Here is a 27,746-nt window from a genome sequence, read left to right as displayed (position 1 = left end):
ATATAAAACTCCTCAGTTTGAGCACTGATGCAACACCTGAGCCAGGTTCACCTATTGTCAGTTTTGTATCAAATGTTTGGATATGCATATTCAGGTTTTTTTTTCCCACTTTTTTGGAAGATAGCCCATGGCTTTGGAATTGGGAATTTTATCGGCATTTTCATGAAATTGGGAAAATAAATTAATTAGCCTTTTTTTCACACGAAAAGTCCACTGATTAGGGAAATACTAAATTTGATTTAACTCTTTATAATCATTCAAATTAAAAGAAAAAAATCATATAATACTTTGTTAGATGTAATTAAATTAAAATTGAGATAAAATACACATAAGACTTTTTTTTTTTGGCAATTGGGAATTTTTGGCCACATTTTGGGAAAAAATATACTTTTTGGGATTGGGAACATAGCTGAATTTCGGCTATAAAATCGGGCCAAAAAAACCCCCTGATATTTCAACATAAACACTGCAACACAAACTCAGCACAGTTTACCTACCATTTATTTTGTTGGCAATGTTTAAGTTATCAATCCGGCATTTATCAATCAATAGTCAGTTGTGAAAAATATAGACAGATACTGTTAAATCATTAATATATGTTGGCGCAAAATTTTGTGTTTTTTTTTTAATGAATTTTTCATGGACATGAAAATTCATGGATTTCTTATTTCTCAAAAAAAGCATACAAAAAACAACAAATTATTATTGATTGGGATTTTTTGGATTGTTTAAAACACAAAATCAATGAAAATTCATGCCCCATGCATAATAATAATATTACAGGTGTGAATATAATCCGCCTGCTGCAAGGTATCAAGATAGCAACCACATAGAGAACCCACCAAACCAAATATCAGATCACTTTCAAGGTGTACAGGAATTTTTAAAACATATTACTCTTCCTTTGGGACTGATTTCCAACATATTGTAATTGTATTTCTAACAGGAGACACACAGGACTGACTGGGTCTCCTTATTTGTTACCTAATTGGCACCATACTAAAATCCTCATGGACATGAAAACATCGCAGAGCTCGCATGCTCATTTTGAACCCTTTTCTGCTTAAAAACGTATTTTTATGCATTGGTTGTCCCTTAGAAAGTTACATTTAATCAAATACCTTTCTTACTAAATTCAAGTTTTAAAGATTTATATATTTTGATATTATAAACTCTTTCATTCAAAATGTTCTGTGTGAAACAGGCAAACTAAAAAACATTAAAACTGAAAGTCTTGTAATTCCCAGTACTTGCTTCAGTGTCAAACAAGCAATATAAAAAACATTAAAACTGAAAGTCTTGTAATTGCTTTGTTATTTTTCAGAAGCTTTGAAACCAATCCCAATTCACATGCAGTGTGGTTTAGGCGTCAGAACTGGCATCTTCTTCATTGCCGAATAATATGATTATCTTGCTTTAATTGGCATCTTGTCATGGATCCTCCAGAAAGAAGGAATATAATCAAAATGCCAAGACTCTCTTCTTCGTAAAAACTGCCATCTGTGTTAAAAAATAAGACATCCAAAGTCATTAAAAACTAGACTTGCTCTTAGAAAATAGGGCTTAATGCATGTACATATAATGTAGTCCCTGATCATCCTGTGCTTGCTGCACAGGCTATTCAAGAACAAAACTTATTGTTTTAATGGTATGTTGAGTTTAATTAAAGGTTTCTATTCTTATAAAAAGTCCAGTCAAGGAAAAAAGTGTAACCTCTGGTAAGCCTGTGCGGACAACACAGACTTATATGAGACAACGCCTTTAGCCCACATATTAAGCCCCGAGTGTTTTCCCAGTGCCAGGCATACAATCCTCATGGAGAAGGTATAACAAATAATAGTTGTAATTTTGAGGAAACACATGTGTAGGTCACAGGGATCGTTAGGTAAAAAATACTCTATTATACTATATATATATATATATGTAGTATAATATTTTTACTTAACGGTCCCTATGGTGTAGGTAGGGATGTATGCCCCCATATTCAACATTTGCCTAAAAATTTTGCCTATGTACAAAACAAGTATTTTATTGCCTAGTGGACCTTTATGCTCTCAATTAATTGTTCTTTAAGGTAGGTAGAAGGATGGCACACACAGATGCTAATTCCTCTTATAGAAGTCATTAGGAGACAGTTTTTAAATAGCATGACGAAATACTATGTTACAGTCTGGACATGCTTTATGGCCAAATGGGATCTTTGAACTCTAAGTGTGACTTTGACCTTAAAGATAGAGAGATGATTGTTACCTGTGACACATCTAGTTATCATGAATTGCATTTGTGCCAAGTTATATTAAAATCCATCAACAAATGGCAAACTAATGGCTGAGACAGGAATTTTAAAACTGCTTTATTGCCAAATTTGACCTTTGACCTCTACTTGTGATCTTAACTTCTGAGGTATGGAGACCAGTCTACATGTTTCAGGTTATCTTATGACGGTAAACATATGTGCCCAGTTATTTAACAAGAGCTGTCAGAGGACAGCGCGCTCGACTATTCGAGTGCTTGACAGTATAACGTAAGACATCATGGAGAAGGGGGGGGGGGGGGGGTATAATGTGGGTGTGTGGTCATTTAATTGATGATCTTTTAAAAATAAGGAAAAAAAAAATATTACTATTATTATTTTATTTTTTTTTGGGGGGGGGGGGGATTCTGGGGTGGGGCATGGAGGATGGTTTGGGTGGAGTGCATTGTGGTATGTCATTTAAGTGTTGTTTTGTCAAAGTATGAATCAAATGTGATCATAAATAAAGAAGTTATGGCAATTTAAGCAAAATGTTCAATTATCTAAGTGTCAAAGGGGCCATGATTCTGTCAAAATGCTTGATACAGTTGTCTGCTCTTGTTTATAGATTGGGATCAAATTGGTAAAGAAGTATGCAAAATATGAAAGCAATATGTCAAAGGACATAGAAAATATTTGAGGTGGTACGCAAACTTTAACATTTGCACGCTAACGCTAACCGGAACGATAACACCGACGCCGGGGTGAGTAGGATAGCTTCACTATATATATTTCATATCTAATAGTCGAGCTAAAAATCCATTAATATTTGGCAAAGTTAGCTCTGAGACAAGATTTTTTGCACAGATGCACAGATTGACAAACATGTAGCTGGCACATGATGACATGATGTTTTACCTCGGCCACAGCAGACCGTCGTTTATTGTAGCGCAATGAACTCACTGCTTCCTCCTTTCTTTTCTCATCAGCAAACACTCCCCTATGGACAGTTTTGGCAAGAACAAATCTTGCAAGCTCATCCATGATTTATAATGCAATTTGTTTTATTGCTTAATCCATTGTAGTTCAATTAGATGATTGTTTAGTCCTTCAAATTTGTTGTAACAGATTTCCCTTCTGTTTTCTTTGTACAAAGATGAAAAAGTCCAAAGTTTCTTCCAATTTAAAGTCGATTCAAATATAACAGAATGTTTATTTCATTTTTTTTTCCATTTCCATGACTTGTTTAAAAAAACTTTCCAACGGTGTCAATTTCACACAGATTATTTTTTAAGTAGTACCAAGTTCACATAGCTGTCTGTTCATGAACCTATTTCATCAAATGTAAATAATGAACTATACATATGAGCCGTGCTCTGTGAAAAGGGGGTTAAATGCATGTGCGTAAAGTGTCGTCACAGATTAGCTTAAGCAGTCTGCACAGGCTAATCAGGGACAACTCTTTCTGCCTAAACTGGATTTTTGCTAAAAAGGGACTTTTTTTTAAACAAAAAAAACCCATAAAAACGGAAAGTGTCCTCCCTGTTAAGCCTGTGCAGACTGCACAGGCTTATCTGGGACCACACTTTATGCACATGCATTAAACCCCCTTTTCACAGAGCAAAGCCCATATTCATGTCATAACACCCATATTCATGTAATAACACTATGTTCATACATATCACACTGATAGAAAAGCTCTAATGTACAGTAGCTTGAGTTACTGAATGCTAAGTGGTACCTTCATTTTCCTGACCACTAATTACTTAATTGTGACTTAAATCACAGAGAGAAACAAGAAACCGTCGGAGACGGGTGATGCTCCCCAAAGTTTTTTTGTCACAATATTGCACTATATACTCAGATAAAGGGAAACGTCTTGAGGGGCATAACTTTGGACAAAATAATACGATGGATGGTTTAGCAACTTAAAAATTTAAAAGGGCCATAACTCTCTAAATAAATCATCTAACCAGAACCCACAAATAACATGTGCATCTCCTCAAGGTAGTTAAGCTTCCCATAAAGCTTCATTGAATTCCAGTCAGTAGTTGGGGGGACAAGAATTGCACTATATGTACAGTTTATAGAAAATTTCAAAGGGCCATAACTCTGAAAAATCCGACCAGAACCGGCTGATAATATGCACATCTCCTCTTGGTAGTGAAGCTTCCCATAGAAGTTTAATTGAATTCCGGTCATTAATTGCTGAGAAATAGCCCGGACAAAAATTGTGCACGGACGGACACACGCACTGACAGTCGAACTATATGCTCCCCCCAAAAATTTTGGGGGAGCATAAAAATCATTATATTTACTAAGGTTTAACTTACAGAGTTGGATGGGAACTAAAAAATAAAAATGACACTTTTTTTTGGAAACCTTCAACTGGTAATTTTTTGGCTCCATATTCAAATGTTTCTGATATGTTTAAACAATAAATATCTTAATGCTTTAACAATTACTGTCTTAAAAAACAACAATCCCTTTGCAACACAAACAATTAACATGTCCCTTTCTCTGTCCATCACTAGTTGTACCCCAGTCCTCCATTAAATCCACTAACAAAGTTTCAAATTCAAAACTACCAGGTTTATCCTCACCTTCTAATCCTGCCCATGAAAGCACTACATTCTGGCCAAACATTCTTGAGAATTAAATGCACAGGAAATATACCTACCTAACATGTGATTAGGTAATAACTTCATAAAAATCTATGCTTTTTATCTTTGGCTGATAAAAACAAGCATCCACATCTCTTCAGGAAGGCTTAATGGACAACTTTTACATAAACACAAACAAGAGTTATCTATCCTGAATTTGTTATAAGTAAATAAATGAGCCAGTGCTCTGTGAAAAGGAGGTTTAAGGCATGTGCTTAAATGTCGTCCCAGAATAGGCTAATCAGGGGCCACACTTTACACTTTTATGGTATTTTTCTTTTACAGAAAGTCTCAGTCTTAGCAAAAAAATAGGTTAAGGCAGAAAGTGTTGTCCCTGTTAAGCCTGTGCGGACTGCAAAGGCTAATCAGGGAAGACACTTTACGCAGTCATGCATTAAACCCCCTTTTCACAGAGCACGGCTCAAATTATACAATAAGGCTCAAAGGAGACCTGAAGGAACTAAACTATTCTGAGAAGCTTTTGTGATGTTAAGAGAACCATTTTAGAAGTTGGTAGAGATATTATTTCACTATAGTCATATAGGACTAAAAACTGCACCATCACCTGACAGCCCAGTTTTCAACAGATTAGAACCATTAATTTTTCAGCTGGGATATCATAAGACCAAAATGTATGTGATGTGCAAGTTTCATGATGATGACAAAAGAATGACTTCTAGAGCCTTTACAAGGTTTCACTGTAGACATATATCAAAAACAGTTTAAACCCCTTGCAGCCATGGTTTTCAACAGATCGTAATTCTTTCAAACGCAGCTGAAAAATCATAAAACAAAAGTTATGTTCTGAGCACATTTTATGATGAAGATTTTTCTTTCATCTGACCTAGTGACATAGTTTTTTACCTCAAATGACCCAGTTTCAAATGCACCTAAGATATTGTTGTGACAAATGTTCTGACCACATTGCATGAAGATTGGAGAATAGATGTGGCCCCTAGAGTGTTCAGAAGGTTAAAGTAAATGACGCACAACAAAGGAAGGACAACAGCCAATTAACATAAACTCATCATGAGCAAGTTACGCTTACTTTACCTAAGCTAAACCCTAATGAACCTGCAATGTCTGTAAAAAAACAGACATTTCCATGCAAGCTAATGATATTATTAAAAAGTACCACTGGGCATTAAACCAAATAAATGGGTGTTAGTGAATATGCAGGCTTATCTGTAGTTTTACAGGTGAATTTTGTAATGAACTGCAGATTAGAGACAAAATAAAGTCAACTAGAGCCTTGTCACAGACGTGACGTATACCCCCACATGCTGCATTGACACAGACTATTTTTCATCCTGTCTTCACAAAACAAGAGAACCTAATTTATGGCGATTTTTAAGAATTATTATGCCATTATCATTTATAGCCATTTTGACCTTTGAAGTCTTGAGTTCTTTCAAATGACACGCTGTCCAATGACTGTGAACAAAATTAATGTACAGAGTCATTTTTAAATCTCACAATGAATGACATAGTTATGGCCCAGACAAGATCATTTATTGCCATTTTTTACCTTTGAACTCAAAGTGTGACCTTGACCTTGGAGATATCGACGTAATTCTTTCGCGCGACACACCGTCCAATGATGGTGAACATATGTGCCGAATGATTTTCAAATCTCACAATGAACGACATAGTTATGGCCTGGACAAGCTCATTTATGGCCATTTTTTACCTTTGAACTCAAAGTGTGACCTTGACTTTGGAGATATCGACGTAATTCTTTCACGCAACACACCCTCCCAATGATGGTGAACAAACGTGCCAAATGATTTTAAAATCTCAAAATTGACCCGGACAAGGTCATTTATGACCATTTTTTACCTTTGAACTTTATATGTGACCTTGACCTTGGAGATATCGACGTAATTCTTTCGCGTAACACACTGTCCAATGATGGTGAACAAATGTGCCAACTGATTTTAAAATCTTACAATGAATGACATAATTATGGTCCGGACAAGCTCATTTATGATCGTTGAACTCAAAGTGTGAACTTGACCTAGGAGATATGGACATTATTCTTTCGCGTGACACACCGTACAATGATGGTGAACAAATTTGCCAAATGATTTTAAAATCTCTCAATAAAAAACAAAGTTATGGCCCGGACAAGCATTTGACCTTTGAACTGCAAATGTGACCTTGCCCTTTGAGATATCTACGTACTTTTTTCACACGACACACCGTCCCATGATGATAAACAAATGTACCAAGTCATTTTAAAATCTAACGATAAATGACATTGTTATGGTCCGAACAAACTTTCAGTTTAAAACACACTAAGTGACCCCGTGACCTAGTTTTTGACCTGGCATGACCCATATTCAAACTTGACCTAGACATCATCTAGATACAACTTCTGACCAAGTTTTGTGAAGATCGGATGAAATTTCGGGACAGACAGACAGACCAACAGACGGACCGACCGACAAAGTGACTCCTATATAGCCCCCATTACCAATGGTAATGGGGGTATAATTAACAATTACAAGCACCTGAAAACATTTCTTATAATAATTATGTTTCCAGATAGCATAGAGTTTTAATTTAAAATGAACCGTGCTCTGGGAATACAGGGCTTCATGCATGTGCGCAGAGTCATCCCAGATTAGCCGTTGCAGTCTGCCTTAACAGTATTTTAGCTAAGAAGAGAATCCCTTTAAATCAAAAATACAATAAATGCAGAAAGTTTCGTCCCTGATCAGCCTGTGTCGACTGCACAGGCTTATCTTGGAGGATAATTTACGTACATGCATTAAGCCTCGTTTTCACTAAATGATTCTCTAAAGCATCACTTAATGGATTCAATCTACTGATTGAAATGGATAAAAATGTGGGTAACGTTCTAGATAGTTTAGAACAAAAACTCATAACAAATTTAAAAGTAATTTATTCTTATAAAGTTATTTTTTTTACCTTGCTACATTGCTGATTAGCTTCCTTCCAAAGGAAATAGTATATCCAACATAATTTTATAAATTTCTGAATGATTCCTAGGCTGAACATTTTCTTTTTTATATTATATGTTCACAGACTGGCACAATGTATTGTGTCACTTCCTCCATTATATGTTCACAGACTGGCACAATGTATTGTGTCACTTCCTCCATTATATGTTCACAGACTGGCACAATGTATTGTGTCACTTCCTCCATTATATGTTCACAGACTGGCACAATGTATTGTGTCACTTCCTCCATTATATGTTCACAGACTGGCACAATGTATTGTGTCACTTCCTCCGTACATAATGAAGACTATTTATTGAACACATTAAGCTCAAAGTACAAACTGAAAACAGCAATAACCATATGACCTGCACTTGAGAAAATGAGGCTTAATGCATATGCGTAAAGTGCCTTCTGCACAGGCTCATAAGGGACAAATCTTTCCTCCAACACTTTTTGCTATGAAGAGGTTTCTTTTAAATGAAAAGTACAATAAAAGCACAAAATGTTGTCCCTTATTAGCCTCTCTAGAGTGCACAGGCTAATCTGGGACAATACCTTTAAGCACATGCATTAAACCTCATTTATCCAAAGCAAAGTTAATATACTTAACAAAATCCTCGAAACTAGCAACAACTCAAACTGCTAAGAGAATATCTATCCTCTAGAAATGGAATATTGGCAGTGTCGCACTGTAGCAAATGTCGTTTGAACATAAAGGCCATGATAGGAAACAATTCCGCAGCGTTTTCTTGGCTTCCCAATGTTCAGCTGTCCCAGGAGAGTCACAACTAACACGATAGCCTACCAGACAAAGTGTCGTACCAGATTAGCCTGGGCAGTCTGCGCACCACTTGCTGTGGAATTATTTTTCGTTTCATGGAAAAAGGTTTTAAATTAAAATCAAGCCTCGGGCAAAAGTGTCATCCCTAATTAGCCAGTGCTGTCAATAAAGGCTAATCTGGCATGACACTATGCACATGCATTGAGCCCAAAGAACAAAAATGTTCTGAGCAGGAAGTGTTACGAAGATTTTAAAAAAGAATTTTAAAAGAAAAAAAAACAACCTGTAGCCACGCTTTTGAAAAAAAACAATCATTTTCAAACTCATACAGTTTATATATCATAAATACACATTTGTTTAATGTTCTAAGAAAGTTTCATGATTGCTAGGTAAAAAATGTTACTCTTAGTATTCAAATGGTTTTAGTATAGCCATATGCAGAAAACTTCCCTGTCTCACGGTGTCCATGTTTTTCAATGGACGGCAAAAATATATGACTCATCAGAGAAATAATTAAAAAAATGTTTTGAGCAGGTTTCCTAAAGTTATGAAAAGAAATATGACTTCTAGAGAGTTTACAAGCTTTTTTTCCTATTTTTGACCTTGTTATCTCGTTTTTGACATCATGAGACCCAGTCCCAAACTGAGATGTCATGGAACAAATGTTATGGCAAAGTTTCATAAAATTGGGCATTTGAATTTGATTATCCCTCTTTAGCACTCAAACCTATTTCTTAATATTGTGTGACACAGTCTCCAACTTCACTGTGGTTTCATTGGGATAAATGTCCTGACTAAGTTTAATGGAGATTTGGCAATAAATGTTAGCTCAAGGTTTTTCTTTAATATTACCTAGTTACCTAGTTTGTCCCCCCACTTAACCAAGTTTTTGAACTTAGCAAAAATATAACTAGGGGAAATGTTTTGATTAAGTTGTATGGAGATTTGGCAATAAATGCTGCATCAAGACAGTTCACAACTCTTTCTTCAATTTGGCTATATGACCTAGTTTTTATTATCCTAAGTGACCCAGTTTGAATTGTGCTGGTATAAAATGGGGATATAAGTTAAGACTAAGTTTAACAAGGGCTGCTATTCATAAACGGATTGACCTACTTGCAATCCTTAATAAGAATTTTCGGCCAATCAGCACCATTGTTTTATAAGTGCATCAACCAATAAAAACGCCGCTTTTTAACAGCGATAGGCATAGTAAAGTACTGCCTCTTTTTAACGCTTCTTATAAAGGTTAGATATTTTTAAACTAATAGATTTTTATTAAGGCACCGCACCAACACTGCAAAGTTTTCTTTTTATATCAATGGTACAGCCCAGTAAAATCGGGCTGTCCATTTTATGGCCGTTTTCTGCTTTTTTATGCAGAGTTCTATGTTAAGCAGTGTGCTCGGGCAATGGTTTATAACCGAAGTCCCGAGGGTAAACAATCCCATTAGTCAGAACAAGGGCTGTTTGTAAAACATGCATGCCCCCCATATGGGCAGTCAGTTGTAGTGGCAGCCATTGTGTGAATACGGTTTTTGTCATTGTGACCTTGACCCGTGACCTAGTGACCTGAAAATCAACAGGGGTCATCTGCGAGTCATGATCAATCTACCCATGAAGTTTCATGATCCTAGGACTAATCATTCTTGAGTTATCATTAGGAAACCATTTTACTGTTTTGAGTCACTGTGACCTTGACCTTTGACCTAGTGACCTGAAAATTAATAGGGGGTGATCTGACAGTCATTAACAATGCAGTTTCATGATCCTAGGCGTAAGCATTCTTGAGTTATCATCCGGAAACCATTTAACTGTTTCAAGTCACTGTGACCTTGACATTTGACCTAGTTACCTGGAAATCAATAGGGGTCATCTGCCAGTCATGATCAATTTACCTATGAAGTTTCATGATCCTTGGCATAAGCATTCTTGAGTTATCATCTGGAACCATTTTACTGTTTTTAGTCACTGTGACCTTGACCTTTGACCTAGTGACCTGAAAATCAATAGGGGTCATTTGCCAGTCATGATCAATGTACCTATGAAGTTTCATGATCCTAGGCGTAAGCATTCTTGAGTTATCACCCGGAAACCATTTTACTATTTTGAGTCATTGTGACCTTGACCTTTGACCTAGTGACCTGAAAATCAATAGGGATCATCTGCCAGTCATTATCAATCTACCTATGAAGTTTCATGATCCTAGGCCTAAGCGTTCTTGAGTTGTCATCCAGAAACCATTTTACTATTTCAAGTCACTGTGACCTTGACCTTTGACCTAGTGACCTGAAAATCAATAGGGGTTATCTGCCAGTCATGATCAATGTACCTATGAAGTTTCATGATCCCTGGCGTAAGCATTCTTGAGTTATCATCCGGAAACCATTTTACTGTTTCTAGTCACTGTGACCTTGATCTTTGACCTAGTGACCTGAAAATCAATAAGGGTCATCTGCCAGTCATGATCAATGTACCTATGAAGTTTCATGATTCTTGGCGTAAGCGTTCTTGAGTTATCATCCGGAAACCATTTTACTATTTTGAGTCACTGTGACCTTGTCCTTTGACCTAGTGACCTGAAAATCTATAGGGGTCGTCTGCCAGTCATGATCAATCTACCTATGAAGTTTCATGTTCCTAGGCCTATGCATTCTTGAGTTATCATCCGGAAACCATTTTTATATTTTGAGTCACTGTGACCTTGACCTTTAACCTAGTGACCTGAAAATCAATAGGGGTCATCTGCCTGTCATGATCAATCTACCTATTTAGTCTTATGATCCTAGGCCTAAGCGTTCTTGAGTTATCATCTGGAAACCATTTTACTATTTCGAGTCACTGTGACCTTGACCTTTGACCTAGTAACCTGAAAATCAATAGGGGTCATCTGCCAGTCATGATAAATGTACCTATGAAGTTTCATGATCCTAGGCCTAAGCGTTCTTGAGTAATCATCCGGAAACCATCTGGTGGACAGACAGACGGACGGACAGACCGACCAACATGAGCAAAACAATATACCCCCTCTTCTTCGAAAGGGGGCATAATGATGATTTGGAAAAGTTCAAACATACTGACCAAGTTTCTTGAAAATTCAAGTCATAAAAGATGATTTAACCTGGTAACCTATTTTTTGGATGCAAGTAAACCAGATTCAAACTTTGCCTAGAAATTGTTGATTTAAACATTCTGACCAAGTGTCATAAAGATTTAGTCTTAAATCTGGCCTTTTCAGGATCAGAAAGATTTCCTAAGATTTTACCTTGTGACCTAGCTTTTATAAGCATGTGATACACATTCAAAGATGGACTAGATACTTTCAATAAAAACATCGTGACTAAGTTTCCTCAAGAATGAGTTATAAATCAGGCCTATAGAGTGATAACTATGTTTTTCTAAGATTTTACTTGGTGACCTAGCTTTTTGAGGCAAGTGCCCAGATGTGAAGTCATTCTGGATTTTGTCAAGATAACCAGTCAGACCAAGTTTCATCAAGATTGAGACATGAAAGTGGCCTCTAGGCTGATAACAAGGTTTTTCTTAGATTTCATCGGGTGACCTAGATTTTGGATGCACATGATCAAGATTCAAACAAGACCTAGATATTATCAAAATAAAAATTCTGACCAAGTTTCATCAAGATTGATCAGTAAATGTGCCCTCTTGGATTTTCTAAGATTTGAACTAGTAATTTATTTGTTGGACCCTCATGACCTAGATTTAAACTCAGGCTAGATAATTGAGGATAAAAAATGTGAATAGGTTTCCTCAAGATTGGATGAAAAAGGTGGCCTCTAGTACTACAAGGAGCTAAAATGATGCCCCATGGTGACTGATGAAAAAGGTGGCCTCTAGTATGATAAGGAGCTTAAAATGATGCCCCATGGTGATTGATAAAAAAGGTGGCCTCTAGTACGATAAGGAGCTAAAAATGATGCCCCATAGTGGCTGATGAAAAAGGTGGCCTCTAGTACGACAAGGAGCTAAAATGATGCCCCATGGTGACTGATGAAAAAGGTGGCCTCTAGAACGATGGTACACCAGACATCCACTGATCACAACAGCAGCTCACCATAAGTACCTCATGCTCAGGTGAGCTTAACCCAGTGGACTCTCCCATCCTTCTAAATTGGATTAATTTATTTCCAAAATTAGGGTGGTCTGGTATATTTATTTCTATATTTAGAATATTTCTTACAGAAATTCCTATAAGTAAACAGGGCAGACCCTGAGGAGACGCCGCATTATGCGGCGTCTTATCTGGGTCTATGATGTTTGCCAAGGCCTTTTTTCTAGACGCTAGGCATAAATGGGTTAAGGTGAGCTAAAATGTCATGGTAAGATCATAATTATATACTGGCTTTACTTGAACTAGTTATCAAGACCAAGTTTTAATTTGGCTCATAAATCTTGGGTGATATATAAGAGTAGCTATCCACAATTTCTGAGAGAATGGAACATTCTTTGCAAGTTTAATGCCAATAATGTAAATTCAGCAAGTAGGGAAAAGCAATTAAAACAACATTCGTTTCCCAGACAGTCAGCTAGACTTATCTTCAGGGACCCATATTTGACAATTCAAACTGTTCTTATTTTCAGATATATAATTTGAGTAGACAATGGCTTTTTCATCAGCAATAAACAGTCCTATACAATTCTGATGTCTCCAAATAATGGTGTTGGGAAAAATACATTTGCCTTATTATGGTTATTTCAAAGTTGTCAGGACCAGCTAAGAAAATTCACACTGACGATTGTCAGATGAAACATTTTTTTGCTTGTAGATTACCATAATATTATATACCAGTGTGAAATTTTAAATAAGGATATGACAATGCATGTTTCATAAGTTTCATTATACTAAAAAAACCATTATTTCTTTGAACCATATTTTAAGTTATTAAGGTTTGTGCTTTCATTTGATAATTCTTATGTGATATTGTTTGGAAATTGGCTTTAATGCATGTGTGTTAAGTGTTGTCCCAGTTTGGCCTCTGCAGTCTGCACAGGCAAATGATTAAGGGACAACATTTTCCTTTTTTTTTTGTATTGTTCGTTTATAGGAAGACCCTTCTTGAGGAAAATCCAGTTTAGGCGAAAATTTCGTCCCTGATTAGTCTGTGTGGACTGCACAGGCTAATCTGGGAGGACATTTTACTCACATGCATTTAGCCCTCTTTTCACAGAGCGAGGCTCATATATTCCAGAGATGCTGCAGCCTTTATAAAAGAACTGAAACTAACCAATAAACACTGTCACCAATGCTTAATCAAGCAGTAATTAGGAGGAATCTAATTAGCCAAATGACAAAAAGATCCAAGCTTAGGAATGTATTTGTGAGGATGTTGATTACACCTGAGGCCCTTATGAGCCTCTCTCTGGGGATATGGGGGCCTTAATTCATGTGCGTAAAATGGCATACCAGATTAGACTGTGCATTCCACACAGGCTGATCAGGGACGACACCTTCTAGGCCTAGACTGAGTTGTTGTTTAAAAAAAGTCTTCATTCAAATAAAAAAATGCAATTAAAGCGGAAAGTATTATCTCAATTAGAATGTACTGACTGCACAGGCTAATCTGGGATGACATTTAATGCATATCAATTAAGCCCAGTTTTCCTAGAACAGGACTAAATAAAATAACATTCATATTCATCCTATATAGCCCCCTATCCATGTTCTGAGTTAATCCAGTTTATTTGTCTATGATTTCTGCATTTTTTTTCTGACAGAAATCTCTAAAATTACGCGAGTATTCCCAAATACTGCCCTCTATTTGCCTACAGAGTTCCATCAACCTGGCTTCAGTATTTTTAAGATCCACATTTTTCTGATAGACAAACTGATGGACGGAAGGAAGGACCAGGGAAGGACTACCTACTGAAAGAAGACTTGATAACAATGCAATTTCATAGTGGTCATATACTTTGAGATAAAAAAAAAAAAACAATAGGCTAATGATATATATTATACATTTTTCATAACTGTATTGAATGTAAACTGATAATATTATCATATTTCTTAACTTACTATTAATTTCTAAATGTCAAATACACCTTGAGGAAAGTCTGCTGCCTGTCAGCCTGCCAAACTTTAACAACTTTACCAGCTTTACATGCAGAACATTGACTCAAACAAGAGGCCCCAAAGGGCCCTGTGTCACTCACCTGAGAGACTTAGATGGAAAAAAACAAAGATTAAAACTCTTCAGCAAATATTTCAAATTATTAGTATGACAAGACTGACTTTAAAAATAAGGTGTTCCAAAGTATTCACAATAGACCTATATAGAAAATTACCCCACCCACCCTGGCGTCAATGTTTTTAATACCCAGATTTAAAAAAAATATATATATAAGGAAAATGCTTCTTACAAACATATAGAGAAAACTGACCCATCCCTTGGCGGCAATGTTTTTCCACTGATCACGACCATTTTCAAATTCATCCGACATATCAATAAAACCAATGTTTTGACCAAGTTTCATGATCAAAGATTGGCCAAAAAATGTGACTTTTAGAGTGTTCACAGTCTTTTTCAGTATATAAATATAAGAAAAATGACCCCCCCCCCCCCCAGCGTTCATGTTATTAGATTGATCAAAACCATTTTTGAACTCGACCGTCATATCCAGGAAACAAGGGTTGTTAACGTTGTTTTGTGAAAAGAAAAGGTTTGCTGTTTCGGCAGATATATACATTATGCGTTATCATTATTTTGTGTGTGTGTGTGTTTAAAATTTTTTAAATAGACATTTGTAACCCCTTGCAACATAGCTATTATTTTGGATAAAAGTTATATGAGGACAGTAATTTAATAATGAGCATCAGCAAAAGAAAATGGAAGTACATTTTTCAACAAATTGTTGTCAAAATTTGAGATCATTAGATAAGCATCTCAGCATCTTATAAGGGATGACTGTTTACAATCTGTTTAGCAAGAACACTTTTAGATACTGAAAACAACCATATTTGTTCAAGAGATTGTGTTTTTATAAAATAGTTCTTGCATACTTAAATAAAATATGTTGAATTGTTATCAAATATCAGAGTCAGTTATAAAAAAGTAAACAAGTACGAGAATATGTACAGCTACTAGAAATTCAATATTGATCTCCTTTTATAGTACAAAACATCACTTGATCTTTCTTATAGTTATAAATGTGTGCAAATATAGAAGTAAACACAAACAAGACATTTGAAAATGTATCATATCAAAACAACTACCAAGCTATTTGTAATTTAAATGCACAACAACACTGTAGGCCATTATTATTGCAAAAACAAATGCAAATCAACTTTTCTTCAAACAGTTGTTTGTGCTTCTTAAAAGATGTGACAAGTTGTTGTTGTTTTTTTACCTACCAAATTGTTAACATTTTTGACAAAGTGTTTTTAAAACAACTGGAACAATTTAAGGACTCACCTTGCATTGTATTTCCAGTTGAAACAAGGTCTGTTTGTAAAACATGCATGCCCCCCATATGGGCTGTCCGTTGTAGTGGAAGCCATTGCGTGAATACGTTTTTTGTCACTGTGACCTTGACCTTTGACCTAGTGACCTGAAAATCAGGTCATCTGCGAGTCACGATCAATGTACCTATGAGGTGTCATGATCCTAGGCAAAAGCATTCTTGAGTTATCATCCGAAAATCATTTTACTATTTCAGGTCACCGTGACCTTGACCTTTGACCTTGTGACCTCAAAATCAATAGGGGTCATCTGCGAGTCATGATCAATCTACCTGTGAAGTTTCATGATCCTAGGCATATGCGTTTTTGAGTTATCATCCGAAAACCATTTTACTATTTCGGGTCACTGTGACCTTGACCTTTGACCTAGTGACCTCAAAATCAATAGGGGTCATCTGCGAGTCATGATCAATCTACCCATGAAGTTTCATGATCCTAGGCGTATGCATTCTTGAGTTATCATCCGGAAACCATTTTACTATTTCGGGTCACCGTGACCTTGACCTTTGACCTAGTGACCTCAAAATCAATAGGGGTCATCTGCGAGTCATGATCAATCTACCCATGAAGTTTCATGATCCTAGGCATATGCGTTCTTGAGTTATCATTCAAAAACCATTTTACTATTTCGGGTCACCATGACCTTGACCTTTGACCTAGTGACCTCAAATCAATAGGGTTCATCTGCGAGTCATGATCAATGTACCTATTAAGTTTCATGATCCTAGCCCCAAGCGTTCTTGAGTTATCATCCGAAAACCACCTGGTGGGACGGACCGACCGACCTACCGACCGACCGACCGACATGAGCAAAGCAATATACCCCCTCTTCTTCAAAGGGGGGCATAACAACAATAAAACTTGCTAAAATCACAAATCTTTCATAATCACACACACACACTACTGACTAACAGAAAATTGTAGGGGTAAAACATTTTAAGTTGTAATGTCTTATCCATCATATGAATGGTTTCCATTTGACATCCACACAAAGGTCTTTGATGAAAGTGCCCAGTTAATTGGGGTCAATTTCCAGGAGTGTTACACAATTACCACCTGGCCACAATGCAGGCACAGGTATAAATGAGTTTTATAGAGAGTAGCCTAGGATAAGTGAATAAAAAGTCAAATAAGAGTCATATGCAACACTTCTTGTTGTTTTATTGGTTTTATCACTATGTTAAATTCTGCAAAGATATAGATAACAATCATAAGTAATGACAATAATTAATTTGAGTAATGCAATAATTATGATTAGATATTTGGGTTGTGGTTAATGTTTCTGAATCCATTTCCAGTATCATCATAATCATCATCATCATCATCATCATCATCATCATCATCATCATCATCATCATCATCATCATCATTATCATCCTCATCATCATCATCATAATCATCATCATTGTGCACCAACATCCACATTACAACTAGAGTTTGGTTTTAATATAGTCATAATATGAAAACTGCTGCTACCCTGGTGGCCATGTTTTTCAACAAACCGTAACCATTTTCAAACTCAGCCAAGCTAACAATACAACAAATCTTCGTACCAAGTTTCATGAAGATTGGGCCTATCAATGTTACTTCTAGAGTGTTAACAAAGTTTCACTAAAGCCATATAAGCAAAGCTGCCCCACACCCTGGCGGCCATATTTTCAACAGACCTAAACCATTTTAAAACTCAGCCTAGCTATCATAAAAACAAATGTTCAGACCAAGTTTCATGAAGAATGGACTATAAATGTGACTCCTAGAGTGTTAATAAGGTTTAACTATAGCCATATAAGCAAAACTGCCCTGCCCCCTGGCGTCCATGTTTTTTTACTGATCTGAACCATTTTCAAACTCAACTGTCGTATCCAGGAATCAAATGTTCTGACCACATTTCGTGAAGATTGGACCAAAAACGTGACTTCTAGAGCGTTCACATGTTTTCACTATATACATATAGAGAAAACTGCCCCGCCCCCTGGCGGCCATGTTCTTTCACCGATCTGGACCATTTTCGAACTCGTCTGAGATGTCAATAAAACCAATGTTTTGACCAAGTTTTATGATGTTTGGGCAAAAATTGTGACTTCTAGAGTGTTCACAAGGTGTCTCTATAGACATATAAGGAATACTGCCCCGCCCCCTGGTGGCCATATTTTTCAATGGACCGAAACCATTTTTGAACTCAACCAACATATCATTAAGACAAACATTTTGACAAAGTTACATGAAGATTGGGCATCAAATGTGACTTCGACAGTGTTCACAAGGATTTTCTTTTTTTTTGACCTAGTGACCTAGTTTTTGACCCAGCATGACCCAGTTTCAAACTCGGTCAAGGTATCATTGGGACAAATGTTCTGACCGAGTTTCATGAAGATTGGAACAATTAATGTGGCCTCTAGAGTGTTCACAACACAAATGTTGACTGACGGACGCATGACGTACGACAGACAAAAGGCGATCACAATAGCTCACCATGAGCATGTTGTGCTCAGGTGAGCTACAAATGCAGGACAAAAATCACCATATGTACAAATATTGCAAACACGGGCACCTTTACCAAACTAAATATGGGCATAAAGTGTTATTCAAGGGTTGATAGAAGGATGTTAATAGTTCATCAACCCAAGGAACTATCATGGGAGTGGGATTATCATGTCAAGCTTTCGTGCCAGTAGCCAAATAACAATAATGCAGGTCACTGCACCGTAGCACGAACAAAACATCATGCCTCACCACAAATCAATAATGATGTTAAGAACAATCTTGCAATTGAACAATGGGATCTTGCAAACAATTCCTTTCAATACTAAACTTACCTTAGGAATTTTGGGAAACATCACTAAAGCAGCCTATGAAATAAAAAATATTTATTTTACTGGCTGTTTGAACATGTGGTTCATTTATCATTGGATATGTAGACTTTCTTTTGGTTCATTTTGCCTTAGACTAATTAATTAAAATGGTACCCATTTATCTTTGGGTTCCTTTACCTTGAACAATTTTTGTGGGAAACAAATATTCAGCCACAAAAAACAATCAACAGCAGGGCCTTAGGAGACAATGCCATGTGTCACAGACACTCAGTGACAATTGATGCCCCCATGGAACATGTTTGCACACAGACAAATCCAAATGTCAGTTTAACAGTTTTGGGAATGAATATTTCATCAGAATAAATAGAGACATAAATCTGTTATACATGGCCGAAATTCCTTCATTTAAAATTACCTTTACAATAAGGTCTTTTAGCTGCAAACAGTTTGGCCCAAATCCAACAAGCACTTAAAAAGGAGCCCAGTCGTGCACACAATTTTATGGAGAAAATATGCTTTGGTGGGAAAATGACAAAGGGACGTTATTCCCCCCAAAAAAATCACATCCTTCATTTACACATAAAGGTAAATCAGCTGATTAAGTTTCAGTTTTCCAACCCTTTACCACTTAGATACGTATGTTGACGTGTTTGTAGTCCCTTACAAAGTTATATTTTATTAAAGATCTTTCTTACTTGATTCATGTTTTATTTGTAAAGGCTTCATTTCCAACCCTTAGATACTGATGAGCAGCAAATAGCATAAAACCTTAACAGACTGGGAGTTACTTGCAGGCTGTTCTGGTTTTATGCTGTTTGCACATAGCTATTTTCACTTTGCCTCTGAGTGGGTAAAAGAGGAGTTGAGTACACAAACTTCTGGACATTATCTGCATCTGCTTATAGAGATGTACGGAGACAAGTGCAATAATTGATGACCCCATTTTGTGAAGGCATAAAGTGACCCTTGCTCTGACAAAATGTGGCTTCATGCATGTGCGTAAAGTGTCATCCCAGATAAGACTGTGCAGTGTGCACAGGCTAATCAGGAACATCACTTTCTGCTTGTATTGAACTTTTATTTTAAAGCAAAATCCTTTAAATGAAAATTCAGTTTAGTCAGAAAGAATAGTACAGACTGCTAAGGCTTATTTAGGACAACACTTTATCTACATGAATTGAGCAATGTTTTCCTAGAGCAAGGGTATTTAGGACAACACTTTACCCACATGAATTGAGCAATGTTTTCCTAGAGCAAGGGTATTTAGGACAACACTTTACCTACATGAATTGAGCAATGTTTTCCTAGAGCAAGGGTATTTAGGACAACACTTTACCTACATGAATTGAGCAATGTTTTCCTAGAGCAAGGGTATTTAGGACAACACTTAACCCACATGAATTGAGCAATGTTTTCTAGGGTATTTAGGACAACACTTTACCCACATGAATTGAGCAGTGTTTCCTAGAGCAAGGGTATTTAGGACAACACTTTACCTACATGAATTGAGCAATGTTTTCCTAAAGCAAGGGTATTTAGGACAACACTTTACCCACATGAATTGAGCAATGTTTTTCTAGAGCAAGGGTATTTAGGACAACACTTTACCTACATGAATGAGCAATGTTTTCCTAGAGCAAGGGTATTTAGGACAACACTTTACCCACATGAATTGAGCAATGTTTTCCTAGAGCAAGGGTATTTAGGACAACACTTTACCCACATGAATTGAGCAATGTTTTCCTAGAGCAAGGGTATTAAGGACAACACTTTACCCACATGAATTGAATAATGTTTTCCTAGAGCAAGGGTATTTAGGACAACACTTTACCCACATGAATTGAGCAATGTTTTCCTAGAGCAAGGGTATTTAGGACAACACTCTACCCACATGAATTGCGCAATTATTTCCTAGAGCAAGGCTCATATAGCTTCTAGCATTTTTTTTTGTATATGTAACCCAGCCAGAAAAATCCCCGACCACCATGGGGATCGAACCCGGGACCTCCCGGTTCTAAATCAGGCAGACACTCTACCGCGTCGCTATAAAAGCTAGCTCATATAGCAAGGCAGTATAAGTTCTCCTTATACCGAACCCTGCTACATACACCCCCTCCAATTCTGAAATTCTTACACGAATTCCTAGTGCCATGACATCTGTGGGACGTCTGACACACATGGTGATTTTTTTACGTTGGGCGCCAAAGTTACCCAGCTAGAAAAATCCCCGACCACCATGGGGATCGAACCCAGGACCTCCCGGTTCCAAATCAGGCAGACACTCTACCGCCCTCGCTATAAGAGCTAGCTCATATAGCAAGGCAGTATAAGTTCTCCTTATACCGAATCCTGCTACATATAATAGGAATACACATATAAATAATACAGCAAGAATTTGATGACATTGAACATACATTTCTGTTTGTAACCAGTGAATATTAACATATTGTATTATGCATGTGATTAATTAATCTAAGTAGATTACATAAAGCAACATACATATGTATCGGCTATCAAACTGGCGAATTGCTTATTTTCGTCTTTATTTGCCTTATATCTTATAATTTTAAGCACAAACTTCTATGTGGATTATATATCAAAACTTAACTAAAATGACGACAAAATATTATGGAAATCAATTATTGCTTATCAAACAAGAGGGCCATGACAGCTCTTGAGCGCTCACCTCAGTTCAAGGACACCAATTATTAAAGACAAGGAAGGAAGCATATTTTGTAATGGATAATGTTCACACTTAACAATGTTTAAGCATAAAGATCCCATTGATGCCAAACATCAATACATGGGTTCAAACCTTAAAGAAAACTACTGGAGAAGGAATGCCATTATGAATATTGTCATTAACCAAATTATGCCTAGTGGACTCTCCAATCCTTCTAAATTGGATCAATTTATTTCCAAAATTAGGGATGTCTTGTATATTTATTTCTAACAGAAATTCCTTTAAGCAAACAGCATAGACCCAGATGAGACATTTTTCTAGACGCTTAGGCATAAATGGGTTAAAATTTATGTGAGACAATAAGATGATGCCAAAACATGCAGTGCTTAACAGTTCCCAAAAACGTGTCAAAGACAAAAACCTTTACTATTTTAAAGAAAACCACATTTCTGATGTCAAAAGTATTGTTGTTCACTATAAAAAAAAGAACAAATAGACTGTTCTGCAGATCTTACATGCACAAAGATTTAAACTTTCCAATATAAAGACGTGAAACTCCAGCTGCTGGAGCAGTATTGCATTCTCATTATATACAATAAGTTGGTCCTTTATTTAAGACAAGAGACCAATTGCCTAAACAGTACAAAGCAGCACACTACAAAACAACATAAACACATATAAGAATACAGCTGGGGTCACCGCCTTGGAAGGGTCAATGCAAAGCATTGGGGTTTTAAACCTGTTTTAGAGCGCTTAACCTCCAAGACAGATTTTGTCAATATATATATGACCCTAGCTCTGGCAAAATGGGGCTTAATGCATGCACCTGGAGTGTCGTCCTAGATGAGCCTGTGCAGTCTGCAAAGGCTAATCCGGGGCAAGCACATGCATTAAGCCCAATTTTCCCAAAACGAGACTCATTCTAGGAGTCTAAACTATTTGGCATCTGCTTATTACAAAATAGTTAGTCCTTGCAATGACATAATTAGTGCATATAAGGAAGTGATCTTTTATCATTGTGATACAAGTCCCATAAAATGTTAAATGCAAAGTTAACTCAAAACTTAAAGGCTTTTTTACATATAGACTTTGCTAAATTTAGTCAATCAAGTTAAAATTGTGTTTTTATTATTTTGACAAGAAAAAGTATATTTTTGCAGACTTATATTTGCCCATTTAGTTTTAATTAGTGGCTTATCTCCCTTATTAAACCTCAGTGATATCAAGAGATTAACCCATTTATGCCTAGCATCTAGAAAAAAGGCCTTGGCAAACAGCGTAGACCCAGATGAAATGCCGCATCATGCAGCGTCTCATCAGGATCTGCGCTGTTTGCTTAAAGAAATTTCTGTAACAAATATTCTAAATATAGAAATAGATATACTATACATCCCTAATATTGGAAATACATTGATCCAATTTAGAAGGATAGGAGAGTCCACTAGGCATAAATGGGTTAATTTAACAACAGCACACAGAAGGATTATTGAAGTTGAACTACTGAGTAAATATTCTTTTGGATGTTATTCTAAAGATTATTTGTTGAAATGTTTCATAATTATGTTACTATTTCTAAGTTTGCCGTAACTGACTTCAAATTGGGACTGGGATATTTCCATTACATGAGTTAATCATTAGACGCAATGTGCACACATTGGGCACTACTAATTTCAATGACCATTCTAACATAAATTTAGATAACATAATTTGTTGAAAAGGGGATAAAACGGACGTTTGTTTAAACAAGGGCTGTTTGTAAAACATGCATGCCCCCCCATATGGGCTGTCTGTTGTAGTGGCAGCCATTGTGTGAATACGTTTTTTGTCACTATGACCTTGTTATCAAAAATTCCGAAAACCATTTTACTATTTCCAGTCACCGTGACCTTGACCTTTGACATAGTGACCTGAAAATCAATAGGGGTCATCTACCTATGAAGTTTCATGATCCTAGACGTTAGCATTCTTGAGTTATCATCCGGAAACCATTTTCCTGTTTCGAGTCCCTGTGACCTTGACCTAGTGACCTGAAAATCAATAGGGGTCATCTGCTAGTCATGATCAATGTACCTATGAAGTATCATGATCCTAGGCGTAAAAAATTAAGCATTCTTGAGTTATCATCCGGAATCCATTTTACTTTTTCGAGTCACTGTTACCTTGACCTTTGACCTTGTGACCTGAAAATCTATAGGGGTCATTTGCCAGTCATGATCAATGTACCTATGAAGTTTCATGATCCTAGGTGTTAGCAGTCTTGAGTTATCATCCGGAAACCATTTTAATATTTTGAGTCAGTGTGACCTTGACCTTTGACCTAGTGACCTGAAAATCAATAGGGGTCATCTGCCAGTCATGATCAATGTACCTATGAAGTTTCATGATCCTAGGCCTAAGCGTTCTTGAGTTATCATCCGTAAACCATCTGGTGGACGGACCGACTGACCGACGGACCGACATGTGCAAAACAATATACCCCCTCTTCTTCGAAGGGGGGCATAAATATGCTTGTCATATGCAAATATTCTGGGGTGTTTTGCCTAAATAAATGTATCCCCACTTTTGTAGTCATGCAGAAAATCATTTATAAAAATTGTATTTGATATGAAATATGGATTTCTCCCAGTGATGATTTATATGATAGTAGCATTATTATATGATTGGTGAAAACCTTGAATAAATGAGTTACTAGCATAATTATACAGATTAAACAATAATAAACATTTCAAAAGTGTGATAATTGCATAAACATGTGTAAAAAGGGAGAATTATAAACAATGGAACTGTGATATAAAAAACATTCAAAAATGTATCAATAAAAGAATCCAAATCAAGTGTGTGACTCTGTTAAAAATTCCTCTTACCAGTTTCTCAATTTCCTCTTTCACTGAGTGATCCTGAAACAAAGGCTCCTTTCAATGGTTCTTTATATCTATACCTAAACAAGTTTTGCAACAAGTAAAACTTTGGCAGATGCATCTTAAAGTAAAAACGCATAACAATTTGCTTATTTCTTGTACTTTATTACAAATTACATGTTCTAACTACCTGTCACAAAGGACACAGAAATTCATGTTGTGTGAAAAACATTAACTGAACAATAAAATCTGCAATATCATAAAATAATAAACAGAGCAAATACTCTGTATGGTACCTTAGTGTAAACAAATTATGGTATAATGTTTAATCTTAATACACATTATGCCTATTAACGCCAACTTTATGTGACATGGACCTGCACACAAGCAAAAGATGATGTATGCATCTTTAACCCATTTATGCCTAGTGGACTCTCCCATCCTTCTAAATTGGATCAATTAATTTCCAAAAATAGGGATGTCTAGTATATTTATTTCTAAATTTAGAATATTTTTCACAAAAATTTCTTTAAGCAAACAGCGCATCTGGGTCTATTTACAGTAACGCTGTTTGCCAAGGCCTTTTTTTCTAGACGCTAAGCATAAATGGGTTAAAACAAGATGTGTTTGTGAAACACAATGTCCCCCTATGTGACGTTTGACATTGAAGGAGACCTTGACCTTGACCCTTCACCACTCAAAATGTGCAGCTCCTTGAGATACACACGCATTTCAAATATAAAATTGCTAGCTTCAATATTGCAGAAGTGACATAATATGAGCAATTTTGACCCATATATTTGACCTTGAAGGATGACCTTGACCTTTCACCACTCAAAATGTGTAGCTCCATGAGATACACATGCATGCCAAATATCAATATTGCAAAAGTATTCATAAAATACTGTAAACGTATAGAAATTAGAGATTGACAGTCATAATAAATAAACTTTTCTTAAAACAACCAGAGTAATAACGAAGAATAATCTGCTAATCTTTGTTGACAGCAAGGCTTGAGGTTAATGTGCACTGAAGCATGAAAGTATTGCCGATAATTGTCGACAAGAGCGAATAAGCGGCGATCTTGTGGGTCCCCGCTCGCTAATAGCTATCAATGTTGTTTTGACAATATTTGCAATTCTCTGCTCAATCGGTCCCCTAGTAGTAACAATTGAGTAATAAGGTCCCCAAAATACACGTGTGAAAACCGTTATGTCTCTTTTAACTTTAATTGGCACTTATTGACATATGAGATAAATCTGCAAACTGTTAATTTGACGATGTCACGTTAAAGAGAACAATCGTTGATGTACAAAATCAACGAAAATTGCGTACAATTGTTCGTAAAATAAACTTTACCAATTAAAAATCAGTGTTATTGTTATGCGTTTATTATATCGCCATGAGACATTGTCCGGTCTTTTATTTATTGATTTCTGATTGGTACTGACATGAGCAGTAACTGATGAAACCTCTTCGGTACTGTCCGAAAACCGTTCAATCTATGGATGTTGCTAATTTCCGTAATCTTGCTATTTTAAACTATCTATTAGCAAAGAAAAGCACTGCAATATTGTATTTTAAAGCAATATGTCAACCTAATAATTTATTGATTGCGTATTTGCTAGGTTACAGGTTACTGGTTTTAATTTTGTGCCATGTGCAAAAGACGTATATCGACATGTTTTCGGACAGTCCTTTTCGGATACGAATGGTTCGTCGATTTAAATTATTGTTTACGTTCTTTATAACATTTTTATAGAATGACGAATAAACATGCAATGTTACGGATGGTCTGGTTGACAATATTTCGCAATGTACTAACCAGAAATTGCACCTAGAAAGTCTAAAAAAAAATTATAGGGCTCTGCCCTATATTCCCTTTATCCTACATCCTCAGGCTCTTTGCTTAAGTAGTAATTACATATGAATGAAATTTGTATTTTTGCTTAATAAAACACACGTTTTACAGTTCTTAAGAGAGCAATATCTCATTAGCATCATGGCAGTTTAAATAAAAATGTTTAGTTAGTGTTTCAGCATATTTTATTGCAGATATATGTATGGTTATTTAGTTATTTATTGTGAAACATTAATATTAAAGTACCTTTACGCGTTTGATCAAAGGTCCGCTCACTTCTCCCCAATACCATTGGAAGGAGAAGTCACTTCTCCCTAAAATTTTGGGCTAGGATAATCCCTGGAGCTGTGTCCTTGACCTTAGATAGAGCAACACATTTTTGGATGTCATGTTGCATCTATGATTATGAATTCAGGGCCCTCACACTACTTTGGGGGAAGGGGTCCGCAGCCCTTAGGAGGGGGAATTTTTGCGGCGTTTCCATTTTTGGGGGATTTTTTACTTACTCTCTCATTATTACATTTGTACATGTTTGCACTATATTTATTGCATTTTTCATATATTAGTATGTTTGAAAAGATTAAATTGAAATAGAATTGAGATATAATTATCATGAGACACATCTTTCTATTAAAAAAAAGTAAAAAAATATTTATTTTTTTTATTTTTTGGGGGAATTTTTTCCCCCAAAGGGGAAAAAAATATACTTTTCAGGTGGGGGACTGCCGCCGAAATTCGGCGGCAGATTTGATAGATTAAGGGCCCTGGAATTATGCAATTTCATTCTGAAGTCTCAGTATGTACAAACAATTATAGACAATAAACAAACATGTACATTCACTTTTATTCATATAAGAAATAATTCCCTTCAGTGTCCACTCTGACCTTCACCTTTACTGGTTTTGCAGGTAAAGGTCATCTTGTTGACCCTTTGGTCCAATTAAGTTTTCAATAGTTTTTTGCATTTAAAATATAGAAGCCACCCTCTGGCAAGCCTGGGCTTAATGCATGCGTGTAAGTTATCGACCCATATTAGCCTATTCAGTATGCAAGCCTGGGCTTAATGCATGCGTGTAAGTTATCCACCCATATTAGCCTATTCAGTATGCAAGCCTGGGCTTAATGCATGCGTGTAAGTTATCCACCCATATTAGCCTATTCAGTATGCAAATGCAAATCTGGTGTGATGCACTGGCTTATCTCAGTATGACGCTTTTCTCTTTACTGAATTTTTGTTTACAAGATACTTTGTTGAAATGAAAAAATCCATAAAAGCAGAAAGTGTTGTCCCTTTTATGCCATTGTGGACTGCACAAGCTAATGTTTGACTACAATTTACGCATATGCATTAAGCCCCCATTTTCTAGAGCAGGGCTTACAACGTAGTTTCTCCCATGAGTCATTATAA

General features: G+C 36.3%; 1 protein-coding gene across 1 annotated transcript in view; it reads right to left on the bottom strand.

Annotated features, from left to right (window-relative positions):
* Positions 1 to 27,746, bottom strand: part of LOC127855424 (potassium voltage-gated channel subfamily H member 2-like) — a 132,198-nt gene that overhangs the window by 49,805 nt on the left and 54,647 nt on the right. The gene's annotated exons all lie outside the window — the stretch shown is intronic.

Source organism: Dreissena polymorpha, chromosome 13 (assembly GCF_020536995.1).
Source record: "Dreissena polymorpha isolate Duluth1 chromosome 13, UMN_Dpol_1.0, whole genome shotgun sequence".
Taxonomy (NCBI): domain Eukaryota; kingdom Metazoa; phylum Mollusca; class Bivalvia; order Myida; family Dreissenidae; genus Dreissena; species Dreissena polymorpha.
This window is presented reverse-complemented; position numbering and strand designations above follow the sequence as displayed.